Consider the following 14,338-nt stretch of genomic DNA (forward strand, 5'->3'; position numbering starts at 1 on the left):
CTTACGTAACTTTTGCAACATTATGTGCTTTTTGTGTTATGGTGGTTGTTTAATTTGTTTTTAGCTATAAAATAGAAGCCTCAGGCATTCGATAGATTTATTATCTGTCCTCTTAAAAACGAATATATCGGAAAATCATAGGAAATTGTAGCAACACATTCCTAGTTTTGTTTATACAATCTGAGTATTTTTATATATATTTTATTATCATTATTTTACCATGAAAGAAAGTTGCTGTAATCTTATTCTTGATTAAAGCGCCATTACATTTTGGTTCTATAAAAGAGTGCTTTTAGATACATCTGAACTTTGAAATCTAGTTTAGAAAAGATATACATTATAATATATAATACAATTTTGTATAATAACATGTCTCCGATTTTAAGTATGATAGGTTTTTCTTTTCGCTAAAAGATAAAGTTTTAAGTATTTTAAAAGGAGTGATAAAAGGTGTATCTTTCATGATAGAAAATTAAACTCAATTTATATATGTAATCAACATAAGATATTTCTAAAAGCAACCGATTGTTGTAAACGTATGTGTTTTGATCATGATAACTTACAAGTGGTCGGCGAATTGTCTTTGCATTAATACTAGCCATTACGTTCAACGTTACCGTTTATTGTGCACCAAATCCCCTTCTTCATAAGATAAGTTATATTTAATTTTGCTAGATGCTAAAATATATCCCAATAGCAAAATACAAACGTATAAAAAAAGGTCAGAATCAAAAGGAGGGGGTAACCAAAAACCGATCAGTAGAGGAAATACCGACAACATAACGACAAAACGAAAAAAGAAAGAGCTGGAAAATTCATATCACAAACACTAAAAAAAGATTTAGCAACACGAGACGAACCTCAAAAACTAGATTTACGCAGTTGCTTCGAAATGGTAAACAGTGTAAAAAATCCAGTAATAAGTCGCATTCTAACTGTTGTAATCTTTACGACCAAAATATAAACACCACTTTATAGGAATCCGCTGTGGGAACTGATCTTTCTTGTTAATTTACATAACCTTCCTTTAAACAGGGATAACATTTCAAATGATTGTTCTCAAGCTTCAAGTAACCGCTTGTCATATACATAATGTGATACACTAATGTATTGAGCATGCAAATTCTGTGGCTAACAATCCACAAGCAGAGTTGCTAAAACACATACATGTATAGGTGATACGAAACTAAGTTTAAACGACACCTGTTCTTGAATTCCCCTCAACACTAGTATAAACTGGCAAGACTGCAACTGACCATATTTATTGCGTGATTTTACGTGTCATGATAATATGTCAAACTGTTTATCAAATGTTTTCATGTTATAACAGTCATTTACATCAGTGGTGTTGTACTATAACGCGGTCACTATGTTTTAGTGTCAAACAGTTATTTTTAAACGGTTAGTTCTTCTATATATGCAATAATTACCATGGTAATATTTAAACAATCTTTATACTTATATTATGTTTGTTACAACGTATATATATTATCTAATAGAAATTGTGGATATGTGAGGGTCTTCTTTGAACTTCTTGTAGAAAAGGGGAAGGATATCAATTGAATACTGTTGAAATGCCACATTCTTTTGTTAGATAAAGTGTTATCAATCTATTTTTGGAAGTTGTCTATAATCTGTTTCCTTTTCTGCACTTGGACATGAACCCATGGTAGCCTCATACGTCAACACACGTAATCGGGTTTTTTTCTTTCCTTTAAAGTCCAAAACACTTCGTCATTTTACACGTACATGTAGAAATAGCTTACTTTTGCAACGATAAGACGCTCAATTGTTCTGGAACGCATAAATCCTGTATAATTTGTCACTTGCATGTTTCTTATCATTATGTACCGATAAGTAGTATATCCGACGTTTTTGGATACCGATTGGTTATATACTTAATATTGTTTGGTGCATTTTAAATAATTTTGTTGTTATCTATTAATAATTTACCAAATACTTTTGGGTACCGACTAGTAATTTTTGAAATATTTTAGGGTACCGATAAGTAAGATGTAGTATACCAAATGCATAATGTTCGTGCTTTGTTTTCATATTGGTTGAATCCGCATGACGCTGGTATTTCTCCAAATGTATTGTGAAAAAATATGCATTAATATTTTAAAAATAGTACAAATCTTTCTCAAACCCATAAAGATATTTTACGGTTATATAATAACTGTAACATAAAAATTTTCTTTCATCATATTGATGATATTATCGCAGCTTTACTAGTATATATCTTATCAATTGTGTCCTTCCGACCTTTTCTATATTAAAGAAGTATTAATGTTTATCAATACAAATACAATAATGGTATATAGCTATAAAAATGACATAAAATAGTTGAGAATTGTTGTTCTTTCCAACGTCTTACGCCCACTTATATTGGTGGAAGATTTTAAGATGATTCAACGCTGACCAAATCTTTACCCAATTTTACTTTTCTGGCACTATTTATCAAAATGTATTAACTATGTCATGACCTACAGCATATATTGTTTGTCTTATTTTGTTCAGACAAATTTCCCTCAGAAAAAATACAATTTTAGTCTTTTGTAAAAATTTATACTATCATATATATGTTTCCTTTTATTAGATATACAAAAGTAGTTTGATGAATTTATCAATTGGACCCATGTGATAAATCATACTGTGTATCAAAAACACCCAGCTTCAAGCAAAAATATTCGGAAAATTGTATATTTTATTTATACAAGTCTTTTTTCGTGTTCATGCCTTTTATTAGCTCACCTGGCCCAAGGGCAAAGTTAGCTTTTCTCATCACTTGACGTCCGTCGTCCGTCGTCCGTCGTCCGTCGTCCGTCGTCATTAACTTTACAAAATCTTCTCCTCTGAATCTTCTGGGCCAAATTTAACCAAACTTGGCCAAAATCATCATTGGGGTATCTAGTTAACAAAATGTGTCCGGTAACCCGGCCAACCAACCAAGGTGGCCGCTATGGCTAAAAATATAACAAAGCGGTAAAATGTAGATTTTTGCTTATATCTCTGAAACCAAACAATTTAGAGCAAATCTGACAATGGGTAACATTGTTTATCAGGTAAAAGATCCATCTGCCCTGAAATTTTCAGATGAATCAAACAACCCGTTGTTATAGGTTGCTGTACATTTTTACAAAATATTTTCCACTGTAACTACTGGGCCAAGTTCATTATAGATAGAGATAATTGTAAGCAGCAAGAATGTTCAGTAAAGTAAGATCTACAATCACATCACCATCACCAAAACACAATTTTGTCATGAATCCATCTGTTTCCTTTTTTTATATGCAAATGGACCAAGGTGAGCGACAAAGGCTCTTTGGTCCTCAAGTTGATAACCCCTGCCGATTTTGTCTCTATTCAGATTGTGTCGTCCTCTTACTGACCCCTTAAACATTGCAAATTTGATTTGTTTCTAACAACCTCGATACCTTTTGTCAGTATCAAACTAGATTACAGTTATGTTTTTGTTATCCCTTTAAACCTTTGTTTTCAGACATGCTTACTTTCTCACGTATCTCTTTTTTTTTCAGAAATAACCTACCGATTTTGATTAGGGTTTATTTGGCATTTATTTTTCTTTTGCTTGTTTCTTTTATAAGTTAAATCTTCTCGTCCAATCACCTCGGCTGCCTCGTCATGTCGTTCTCACTAACGTGAGTCCATGGTAGTCTAGGGTACATTGGTCAAAGGTTGGGTCAAATACAAAAAGACATTTGCTGCATGCTTCTCCGCTAGGTTTGCAGCAATAAGGATAACTAGTCATCTCGGAGTCAGAATAATACATGTTTTCCTATGAACTGCTACCTTAATTATGCATTAGTACGTTAAAAATCCGAATCAAGGTATCATTAATCAAGGTTCGTATTGACTTCGTTTGTAATATTTACCACTGGACACTATTCCATCCATGTATCCGTTCATCTTTTTTCCGATGATATAAACATATTGAAGTACCAGTGTACTCTGGTCCTGTTAGTGAAGAAAATTCACTTCATTCGGAAGAATTGCTGCTGGGCTTTATCGTCTATCAAATCAGTAAATACAGATGTTCATTAAATAACAAAACAAAAAACAATTGTGTTTTCATGATTGTCTTTTTGCTCAACGCCCTATATTTAACAAGAAAATTTGATTTATTATACACGGCTCTTCCCGGAATGATTCATGGATTACACAAATTTTTAATTCATATATTCTCGTAAAATATTTGTAAAATATAGATATAAATTCTCTATTATACCATTAACCTAATTAGAATACACTTTCTTATACATGGTAAATCTTTTTTTTAAACTTTTCCTTGTTACAACAGTACAAATCTGTAGTATAAGGAATAAAACGGTACTGAAGTGGGGGTTTTTTCCTAAAAAAAATCAAATACTTTCAAGACGTGTTGGTGATCTTCTGCTGTTGTTTTTTCTATGGTCGGGTTGTTGTCTCTTTGACACATTCCCCATTTCCATTCTCAATTTTATTTCGAAAATTAAAACAAAAATCAATATAATTACCTCTATTTACAGAAGTCATAGTTATCATAAAGTATGTATTCCAGGTTTATCTTAAAGAAGTTAAGAAATACAGATAATTTGTAAAGGAAATTTCAATAATGAAAATTAGGCAATTATATTCATGTGATATTAAGGCTTGACAATGTTAAATGCTAACTTTTCTTTCACCTAACAGGTATAATAACTTCACTGTGATTTTAAGATGAAGAACAGCAGTAAAAGCGTTGTTCCTTTGATTAACCGGTTGCTCAATATATACAGTACGGAAACAAGTATATTCAGATGTAAACTGACCTTAAGAAAATCTATTCTCCCCAAACCCCATTCACCATTTTCAATTTCATTTTCAAATCTGTCTCTTAACTTTAATGAAAGTTTGAACTAAATCATTCGAACCGTATAAGAATGGCTTCAACAGCATCTTTAATGGTTGTACATTTGTTTATTGAGGGTATCTTTAATGAAGTTTAAGGACCTACATACTTGTTTTCATATTTGTTTTCTTAGACATCGGAATTGAACTGTCACTATGATATATCTTTTGTGCTTTAAACTGATAATAACTTGTCTGAAAGTAGATATGTTATGGCGTTGCCAGTCAAATAACATCTATAACGAGTCCGAAGAGATTAAATCTTTGTTTCAATTGGCATCTGACATTACGTTGACCGTTAGAATGTAAATATCATCAGCAAATAGTGACCATTCATTCGGACTTCGTATTTATATCCCAGTCAATGCTAGTGGGGTTATATAGGTATGAATGACTCTCTTAAGATTTGCTTTGTTATTCTTGGCATAACATAAACCTTCAAAAGTTATCATTATATGATATACTTGTTGACAAACATTTGAATGTCCTCGATCTTTTAGGAAATCATCTAGACTCTACCGAATTTCGCTATCAGTCATGATAACATGCTGAAAATATTGTAATGATGAATTAAACTATTTTGGTCCACTTTGAATACCATGTCAATTGATTAAACTCATAAAGCATGTTTGTGAATTAGGTAAACACTGGAATGTGTCAATTTTGAAATGATTGATTTACTTATCATACATGTCTTAATAAATTCTGAAACTTTGGAAGCAAATCAAACTCTGATTTATGTACGATATATACAAAAATCTAATAATTGGCTAAGGAAGTAAATTTTAATTTTAATTGATCAACTTCCGTCAAAAGCTTTTATGAGTATTGCATAAAATATATAGATCATAATTATTCATTTGATATTGCCTGTCTGTATGTCTGTCTGTCTTACTGATTGTCCATTATGTATAGCTGTCTGCTCGTCATATGACTATCTACTGTCAAAATAACTTTGAAGTTATAAAATTACTATGTCCAAACAATCAGCAATGTTTTCTTTAACTAAAGAAATGTCAAAGAGAGGCGAAAGATACCAAAGGAATCAATCGTAACTACTCGGCCATTCTCGCTATGCAATACAGAAAGGCCGAGTAGTTCCGATTGCAAAGAAATTATATTTAAACTTAAAGTTGAAAACATTAAAACTGACAATGTCATGGCATTAAAAATAAAAACGATCAAAAGACAAACAGCATGCATATTTAAACACAAAATAATAAACTAAAGACTAAGCAACAGGAACCATACATATATGTAACAAACTGTGGGTTTAGATTAGTTTAGTTTAAATAGTATTTTATTCAAATAAATTGAATTGGATTGCCAATGGGATGGATTTCAAAATAAAAATACATATGAGACTTAGAAAAGCCAAAGGTTGTATGTATGTACCGAATCAAGCAAATTAGCCAATGTCTCGGGCTGAGACTAAAATTTCTTTACTTATTGTCAATTGTGTTTGTGTTTTTTTCTTTTCCTTTTCTTAAGCGGGTTTGGCCCTGGTGATTGATGTGGTATGTATTATATATGATCTAGTGTCTTACATAATTGATTTTTTTTTGGTGATCTTTTTCATATATATCTATTATCCGAATATATTTACAATTACAAAACCTAATTAATAATATGTGTAAATTTATTCTTGTAATTAATGTCATATTCAGATGTTTTGGTTGACAGAAAATGCCGGAAAAGAATTCTTAAAGACTTCCTTCCAGTGAATGGAATATTAATGATAGAATTAGATAACACTATTAAGGCGTCAATGAACTTGTATATGTATCTTGAAATATCCGCTATCAGCAATATAAAAAATAATAACCAGAAAAGATTTCAGCGGCATTTTATGAACAGAGAACATAAAATTCATAAAAACCAACAAAAAAAATCAATAGTTCTCATGTACCGTTATATTGAATTTGTTGCTTACAGTATTGCTTGTTTCTGCAAACCGGAAGTAAATAATTTCATATTGATGCGTATTACACACACAAAAGCCTTGTTTCAAAGAAAACACCGTCTAACTGCATACTTACAATTGATCCACACGATTTACTAGTTTTAGATGAGTAAATAATGTCATCCCGATAAACATTAGTCAAGGTTTACTTATTTGCATTTTCACATAAAATACTTTTATTTTTCCTGACACAATCCGATTTAATTAGTAATCAAAGTTTTTAATGTCACGTTTTGCATTTTGATGACAACATTCAAACATACTATAGACGATTGATTTATAATGATTAGGATTTTATCATCTCAAATCTCCCTTTTATAATATGACAAGTATAAATGTATGCTTGAGCTATAAGTTCCAGCAGACGTTCGATTGAGGCGGGAAGATATCGTGTATCAGGTTGATAAAGTGATAATATCGGGTGGTAATATTTTCTCATGCGAAGTCTCCCACAACTTATTTAACATTTGCATCAAGATTGAGTGATTTCTCTCTTTATCAAATACAGAGGCGATAATGCATTACATCATATCAGGGAAAATTAAAGACTAAATCAAACGCAGGGGCGATGGCATTGTCTCATTTTCAACTGGGCATTTCCCTCTGAATAGATTTGCTTTATAAAACTCTTAAATATTATTTTCTTAGGAAATTAAAATTATATAATTTTTTCAAGCACCGTATATACGTGTATGGTACCAATTTTAAGTAAAGTGATGCGTACAAACCGTTAGAACATTTGCATTTCGTTAGACATTTAAATTTGTTGTTAACCTTAACCCACGACATCCACGAAAAATTAACATACCACGAATGATAAATCCACTTACATCCCAGCTCCTTTGTTCTAACTGGGGTGATCTGAGCCGGATCACCTCTACCAGATCACCCCAGTTTAAGTTTCTTTGTTATGCATGCTTTCCTTTGTTCTGTAACATTTTGGCGGGAATGACAAATTCAGTATAAAACTTATAATTAATTATACGGAGAAGACTATCTATCAAAATTCACGTAGAAAAAATCCAGTGTTTATGCTGGGGTTCGAACTCAAGACCTTTAGCATACCAAGCCACGACACATACCACTACACCAGGACGACTGGATACGAACTATCAGAAATTTAACATACTTAAAGGAAGCAAGATATTTTTATAACTGGGGCGAGTTGGCAGACCTTTACTCAGTGGAGTTTAAACCCTTTTCGTTAAATAAATGAGTTGTCAGACTGATTGTTCAATTTGATTTTACACTTTTTTAAAGTTGGGCGAGTCGGTTACAAGAGTGGGGCGATTTTTTCATAAAGTGGCGATATATATATATAGTGTGGGCCGATTGGCCAGTGGGGCGAGTTGGCATTATTTGATATCTACTCATCGTGTTTGGGGGTCATAAAGGGTATACATCATATAGTAATATATAAAGTATATTATAATGGTTGTGTGGCTTTCTAAACTAGATTTTATGAATTGTAAATGGTTTTTCGTCTATTCTTTATCAGCTGGGATGTAAAATAGTTATCCCATTCGGACTTGGTGTGTCAGTGTAAGATCACCCTCTGGCCTCCGGCCATCGGGATGATCTTACACTGACACACCGCGTCCTTATGGGATAACTATTAAAGTAATTGACTTTCATTCATTACACATGAGCTGCATTCGTGCAGGTGAACTGTTTGACAATTGATTGTTGGTGTAGATACATGGTATGAAAAGTAAAAAAGTCTTCGATGTAGTATATACATTAGTAAAATCGAAAAGAAATAGTCTTAGATTTTTGTGTTGATGGCATATTCTCAGTTGCCAGTATCAACACTAATCTTATAACTGAACATTAAGTGTAGGTTATTGTAAAAGACCGTGTATTGACCTCTAAATATCATTGGTTTTTGTGAATGTCGTTGTGTGACTATTTCAATGGCCTCCATTTTGTTCATATATCTTCGTTGTTTTCTACTGTCTATCTCTTTAGTCTAGTTTATAAGTGTTAACTGGAAAATCTAGACCCATTTCTATTCGATGGATTTTGTTTTCTTCACATCAATTCTGGATTTTTACAATCTTCATTTACTTCTGTCCTAAGGTAACTGTTCTTCCAGACTTGTACAACAGACACATGTACATCTTATCGTTAACATTGTCTTCTTATGAGATTGAAGGGAAAAAACAAATAGCCATTAATCTTCTTACAGTTTTTATCAGATGAAATGGAAAAGCTGTGTAGTAAATATTTGATTGTAATTCTAGACAAGTACCAAGGGCAAAGCAGCGGTCACCTCATGATTCTTTAGATTTATATAGATTATACTGTGAATATAGACTTTGTGTTATATAACATGCGGAGAAGAAGCACGACAGCCCTAACATTTCTATTTCCTAAAATATTTAATGAGAGTTATCTCCTCATACTTTATTTGAAAATTTTACGATCTACGTTTCTTTATGAAAACATAAAAGTGTTTTCCCCCTAAATAATCTTTATGCAATATAAGAACTTGCACTACCTGTAGGTTGAAAACAAGCCCGAGGTCATGGACTTTTTATTATAATTATTTTATATTGTGCGAAGCAATAAAATTTCGGCAACTAAAAGATATTTCTGCCACATATTTACATCACTACAAACTGCTTAATTTTAAAATAAATGTTGATAACTTGTTCAATGTTTCTGGGAAAGACTCATACCAAATATGGCACCATTGATGACGCACAAGTTTTTCTCTCCATATTTTCTTCGTTTTTGATTTGATTTGCTTTGTTTAGTTTCTTTCAAAAGATATAAAATGGGGGTTGTTTTTAAATCTATAATACGACATACATTTTGTTGGTTACGTCTACATATTGTCTGACTTTCGCTTGAATTAAATGAAAATGCATTTAGCTAATGTTTGTAAGTTTGAATTTAGACATTTAAAGAGTTGGTTTTCCTTTAAAATGCTTAATTCGTTGAGTACATTCGTACTAATTTTTCATATATAAAAAGTTCTGTAATTTTAACAGTCGTAACGAAATCAGCAGATGTCGATGAGAGATTCTTACCATTTAACACATTCATAGATAAACAGATTACTGCTGAATTCGAATATACTGTTATGATGATAACATTTGTAACACCAAATTCATGTCGACGCTATTAACATCCAGTATATTATTGACAAGATTAACATCACATATGTAGTGTTGGCTAGATTAACATCAAATTTACTGTTAACAAGTTAAGTTAACCCTCATATATCTTTTTGTTTCAAGCTTTATGGCCGTGTAACAAACGTTATCAAACACCTACATGTAACCGAATCAGTACTTTTATCAGTAGGTAAGATCTGAGAGAAACGTCTTTTATCTTCTTTAATCAACTGTTGAGTATTGTATCTGATGAGATAGAAACCTTTGAGTCGATCCTCCGTGTTTTATCAGGAATAAAAATACAACAACTGGTGTTACGGTTCCGATTTTGCTATGTTATTGCATCGTTAGCAAAGATATAAATTGGGTACTGTATCTTTACAAGACACGTGGTAGAAATTTATTTTTTAATATGAAATTTCTATTGAAGAATAAATAAACAAAAAATCAAATTCCCTTGTCAATTTTAAGTTTTTAAAACTATTTAAAGTATTTTGTGTGTTTGACATTTGTAAAATGATAGATATCTAGCATTGATTGACTGATTGATTGATTTATGGCTGATTAATGTCAATCAGAAAATATCACATGAGTACCCATGGCGGTACGTCTTATTGTGGTATACGACCAAACACTTGCCCTGATTTGTACCACACGGAAGTTGGATTCTATATACTCGGTACAATGATAACAGTTCCTTGAAAGATATGTCACTCTACCCTGACAAATTCCGATCGGTATTTATGCTTACTCTTATTAATTGTTGAGGAAGAGCAAATGCGCGTTTAAAAGTCTCGCATTAGTCACGACGACCAACCTCACATACTGGAGACAAACATCCTACCTACAGACAGACAGACCGTTGATGCTGAAACTTGGTATTGATGTCGAATACCTGTTATAAATCATTCATAAAATACGTTTATTAAAACAATTAATTGATTTAACTATCAGCATATTATGTACCTTTTAAAACTCTTGAAATAGTCACCCACTTAAATTTTATTTTGAAATGCCTAAGCAGTTTAGATAAAAGACTACGTGTTTCTTATAAATTGTAAATTTGACATACGTTGCGTAATGATCGAGACACTAAGTGTTGTAATTTTCATGTAAAGAGTCAATCAGTACCGCAAGTCAGCTGTCTTGTACATTTTATTCTCAAAGGTTAATAATCTGTCAATCTTCTTTGTAATTAGTATGAATGAAATACCAGTGCACAAAAGAAACATTGTCACTGACCTAAACAAAACCACGTATCTGAATTCCTAGACTCGTGTTATGCATAACGCAAACAAAACTTTTACTACATTGTCGATAAAAAAACGAACTAGGCTTTGGATTTAAAAAACGAAACCACCTTGCTATAGTAGATGTGACAAAATAGTTTTACTGTCGTCACATGCAACAGTTTAACAAAATGCAATGGAAGGAGCTTATTAATTATCTTTGAAAAGGGTAAAAGGAACCAAGTCGGTTAATCAAAATCTTTAATGGAATAAATGGCGGACAAACCGTTAACGCAATGAATATGACCATCCAATCAACAAAGAAAAATAAATCACGTCCCCTGGTAGCTGGCTATTCGAACTTCGTTTTCTGACAATCATACCTCGTTAGTCTATTCTTGTTTTACGTTCTAACAATCATGCCCTGTCTAATGTTTAAATTTTCCTTGTTTCTTGTCTTGTTTTCTTGTTTCATTAATTGACCACCATGCCCTGTCAGACTGTTATTGTTTCGGTTTTTAACCACCATGCTCTCTCAAACTGTCCTTGTTTCGTTTTCTAACAATCATGCCCTGTAAGATTTTTCTTATTTGTGACTCTATTTATATGTATTTTGTACCCAAATCAACCTTTCAAATATTTCAAGAACGACACTGACATTTATACATATAAGCGAATTGTTTTTACGTCTTTAATGCCATGTTATTTGATTTTAAAGGAGTAATCGTGAACTGTCAAAATAGCAAGTGCTGTTATAAAAGCCATGTATATCAACAATGTCCTTGTTTTCATTCTCTAAGAGTACTTGTAACGAGTAAATGAATTATTTCTGTGAGATGTACACATTAGTTTAAAACCATTACTAAGACAGGAAACAATCCGTGAGTAGATTATCTGGGTATTGTGACCTTTGCAAATTAAATTGTATTGAAACCATTTCCATCAAGAGTTTTTTTTTAAATTTAGATTAATATTTGCAAATTGAACAATTATTGAGATGACTTTCATTAGAAAAACACAACAGAAGATTACACAATTTCTCATTGTTTCATCGTAAGTGATCTCCTAAATATTGTTAATCGTGGGCCATTAATCCATCAAAAATTGTCATACTGTCAACATTATATAAAAATTTGGCTTTTTTATATTTGCTTTAGCATGGAAATCTGTATCCAGTATTTCAAAAGACATCTAAAGAAATATTTTTACTTCAATTTACCCTTTAGTCTTTGTTCCAGTTTATTAAATAGTGTGCTGAAGTCGATCAAGTAATTCGGTCGAATTTAAATTTTCCAGCTTTAAAATGATTGTCTTTTCTTTTTTTAGTCAACTCAGCTAAAAGTACTGTAACTAGGCTCACGACAGCAGCAGTTACATTTTAACTTTACAACCCAATAGAATTATTATATACTGCCCTAATACGGTAAGAAGTTCCTTTGATAGCGCGTTGCTGCTCATAAAGACGCTTATGAATATTTCGAAAAACTAAGGATTTTCTTATCCCAGGCAAAGATTACCTTAGCCGTATTTGGCACAACTGTTTTTGAATTTTGGATCCTCAATGTTCTTCAACTTTGTACTTATTTGGCTTTAGAAATATTTTGATATGAGCGTCACTGATAAGTCTTATGAAGACGAAACGCGTGTCTGGCGTACTAAATTATAATCCGTTACCTTTGATAGCTATTGAACTAATGTTTTCTAACTGTTAATTTGATGAATAATTGCCATTACAGATTCCCCTTTTTAATGCGTTTTGTATTGCATGTTTTTGTTATCGTGGTAGGGTTTTGTAGAGTTTCGTGTTACTCTTCAGTGTATCTCTTTCGGACGCAGTGTAGTCTGATTTCCTCAACTATATACTTTTTGATTTCCCTTTAATTTATTTTCATGCATTTTTTGACTTTCATATTGTATTAATTGACCAACCAGTAACAATTACATGACCTCACAAAAAGTTGGGTTAAACGAAAGTGTTCCCTCTCAATTTGTGTAGATGTTTTTCTTTTAGCCCATTGCACAAGCAAATGAATTCTTGAAAATATCCTTAATTTTAGGACTGTGGATAACTAAAACATTTGCATTTTGGCACAGTTTCCTTTTTGTTGTACATAATTATCAAAATATCATATAACATGTATACAGGATATGCCACAATCATATTAACTTTTTGTTACTATTTAAAACTTTTTGCGGTTAGATAAATCACTTGGATTCTTGTTCGATAGATAACTTTGATGGACTATGTTTAAAGGTTTTTTTTCGAAATAGTTTAATTGATCCAAGACTATTTAGTCAATAAAACAATAGGATTATCACAATTTATTAAAAGAAAATCGTTTGTACATGGCATTATGCTATTTCGAACTCAGGAGATTCATGTTATTCTGTGATTTTTATTTTAATTATGTTTATTTTTGTTTGTAAATTCAAATGCTAAGGTTGAAAGGGAACAATATATAGTCGTGCCTAGATTTAAATGCATATAATTTTCTAAGATCCACACTTGAACATCAACACTACACAAATATTGCATTCCAATATTGAATCCTTTTATAGCACTAAATAAAGGCAATATCAAATACTGCTGTTCAAGACATAAATCGATTTGATTGAAAAAAATTCGGGTCACAAACAAAAAAAGAGGGAAACACATCAACTATTAGAGGGGAAAACGAATCAACAGAAACTCTGAACTGGTACAAATAACAAACACCAACGTACATAGAAACGGACTTTGTGATCGGTATTCATGTTCAGAAAGATAATGTTACTTTTATTGAAAAAGGAATCCAAGAATTACGCACAACATATAACTAAATAAAATTTTGACCGACGTGTGAAATGTGATATCGTAGTTTTTACTCTGACATAAAGGGTGTATTAGTGTTAAATATAACACTGATTTGCATATATATGGTTCACTGAAAATACACTAACTTCTACGTATTCGTAACACGTGCTACATACATGTACTAAGAAATGAGAAATAATGCTAAGAGTATATTAAATGTGGATTGTATAAACGTGACGAGGCGTTGTTTTGCCCTTATTTCTAGTGAGGTAAGCTATATCAAAACGCTTGGGACCTATGCTCTCTCCCTTGTTCAAGGGTAAAATTTTGGTGAGGCGGT

At 32.0% G+C, this 14,338-nt stretch overlaps 1 protein-coding gene across 4 annotated transcripts in view; it reads left to right on the top strand.

The window, feature by feature from the left end:
* The window catches only part of LOC139488750 (FMRFamide receptor-like), a 79,847-nt gene that overhangs the window by 48,052 nt on the left and 17,457 nt on the right, over positions 1-14,338 (top strand). The gene's annotated exons all lie outside the window — the stretch shown is intronic.

This window comes from Mytilus edulis, chromosome 9 (assembly GCF_963676685.1).
Source record: "Mytilus edulis chromosome 9, xbMytEdul2.2, whole genome shotgun sequence".
Classification (NCBI taxonomy): Eukaryota; Metazoa; Mollusca; class Bivalvia; order Mytilida; family Mytilidae; genus Mytilus; species Mytilus edulis.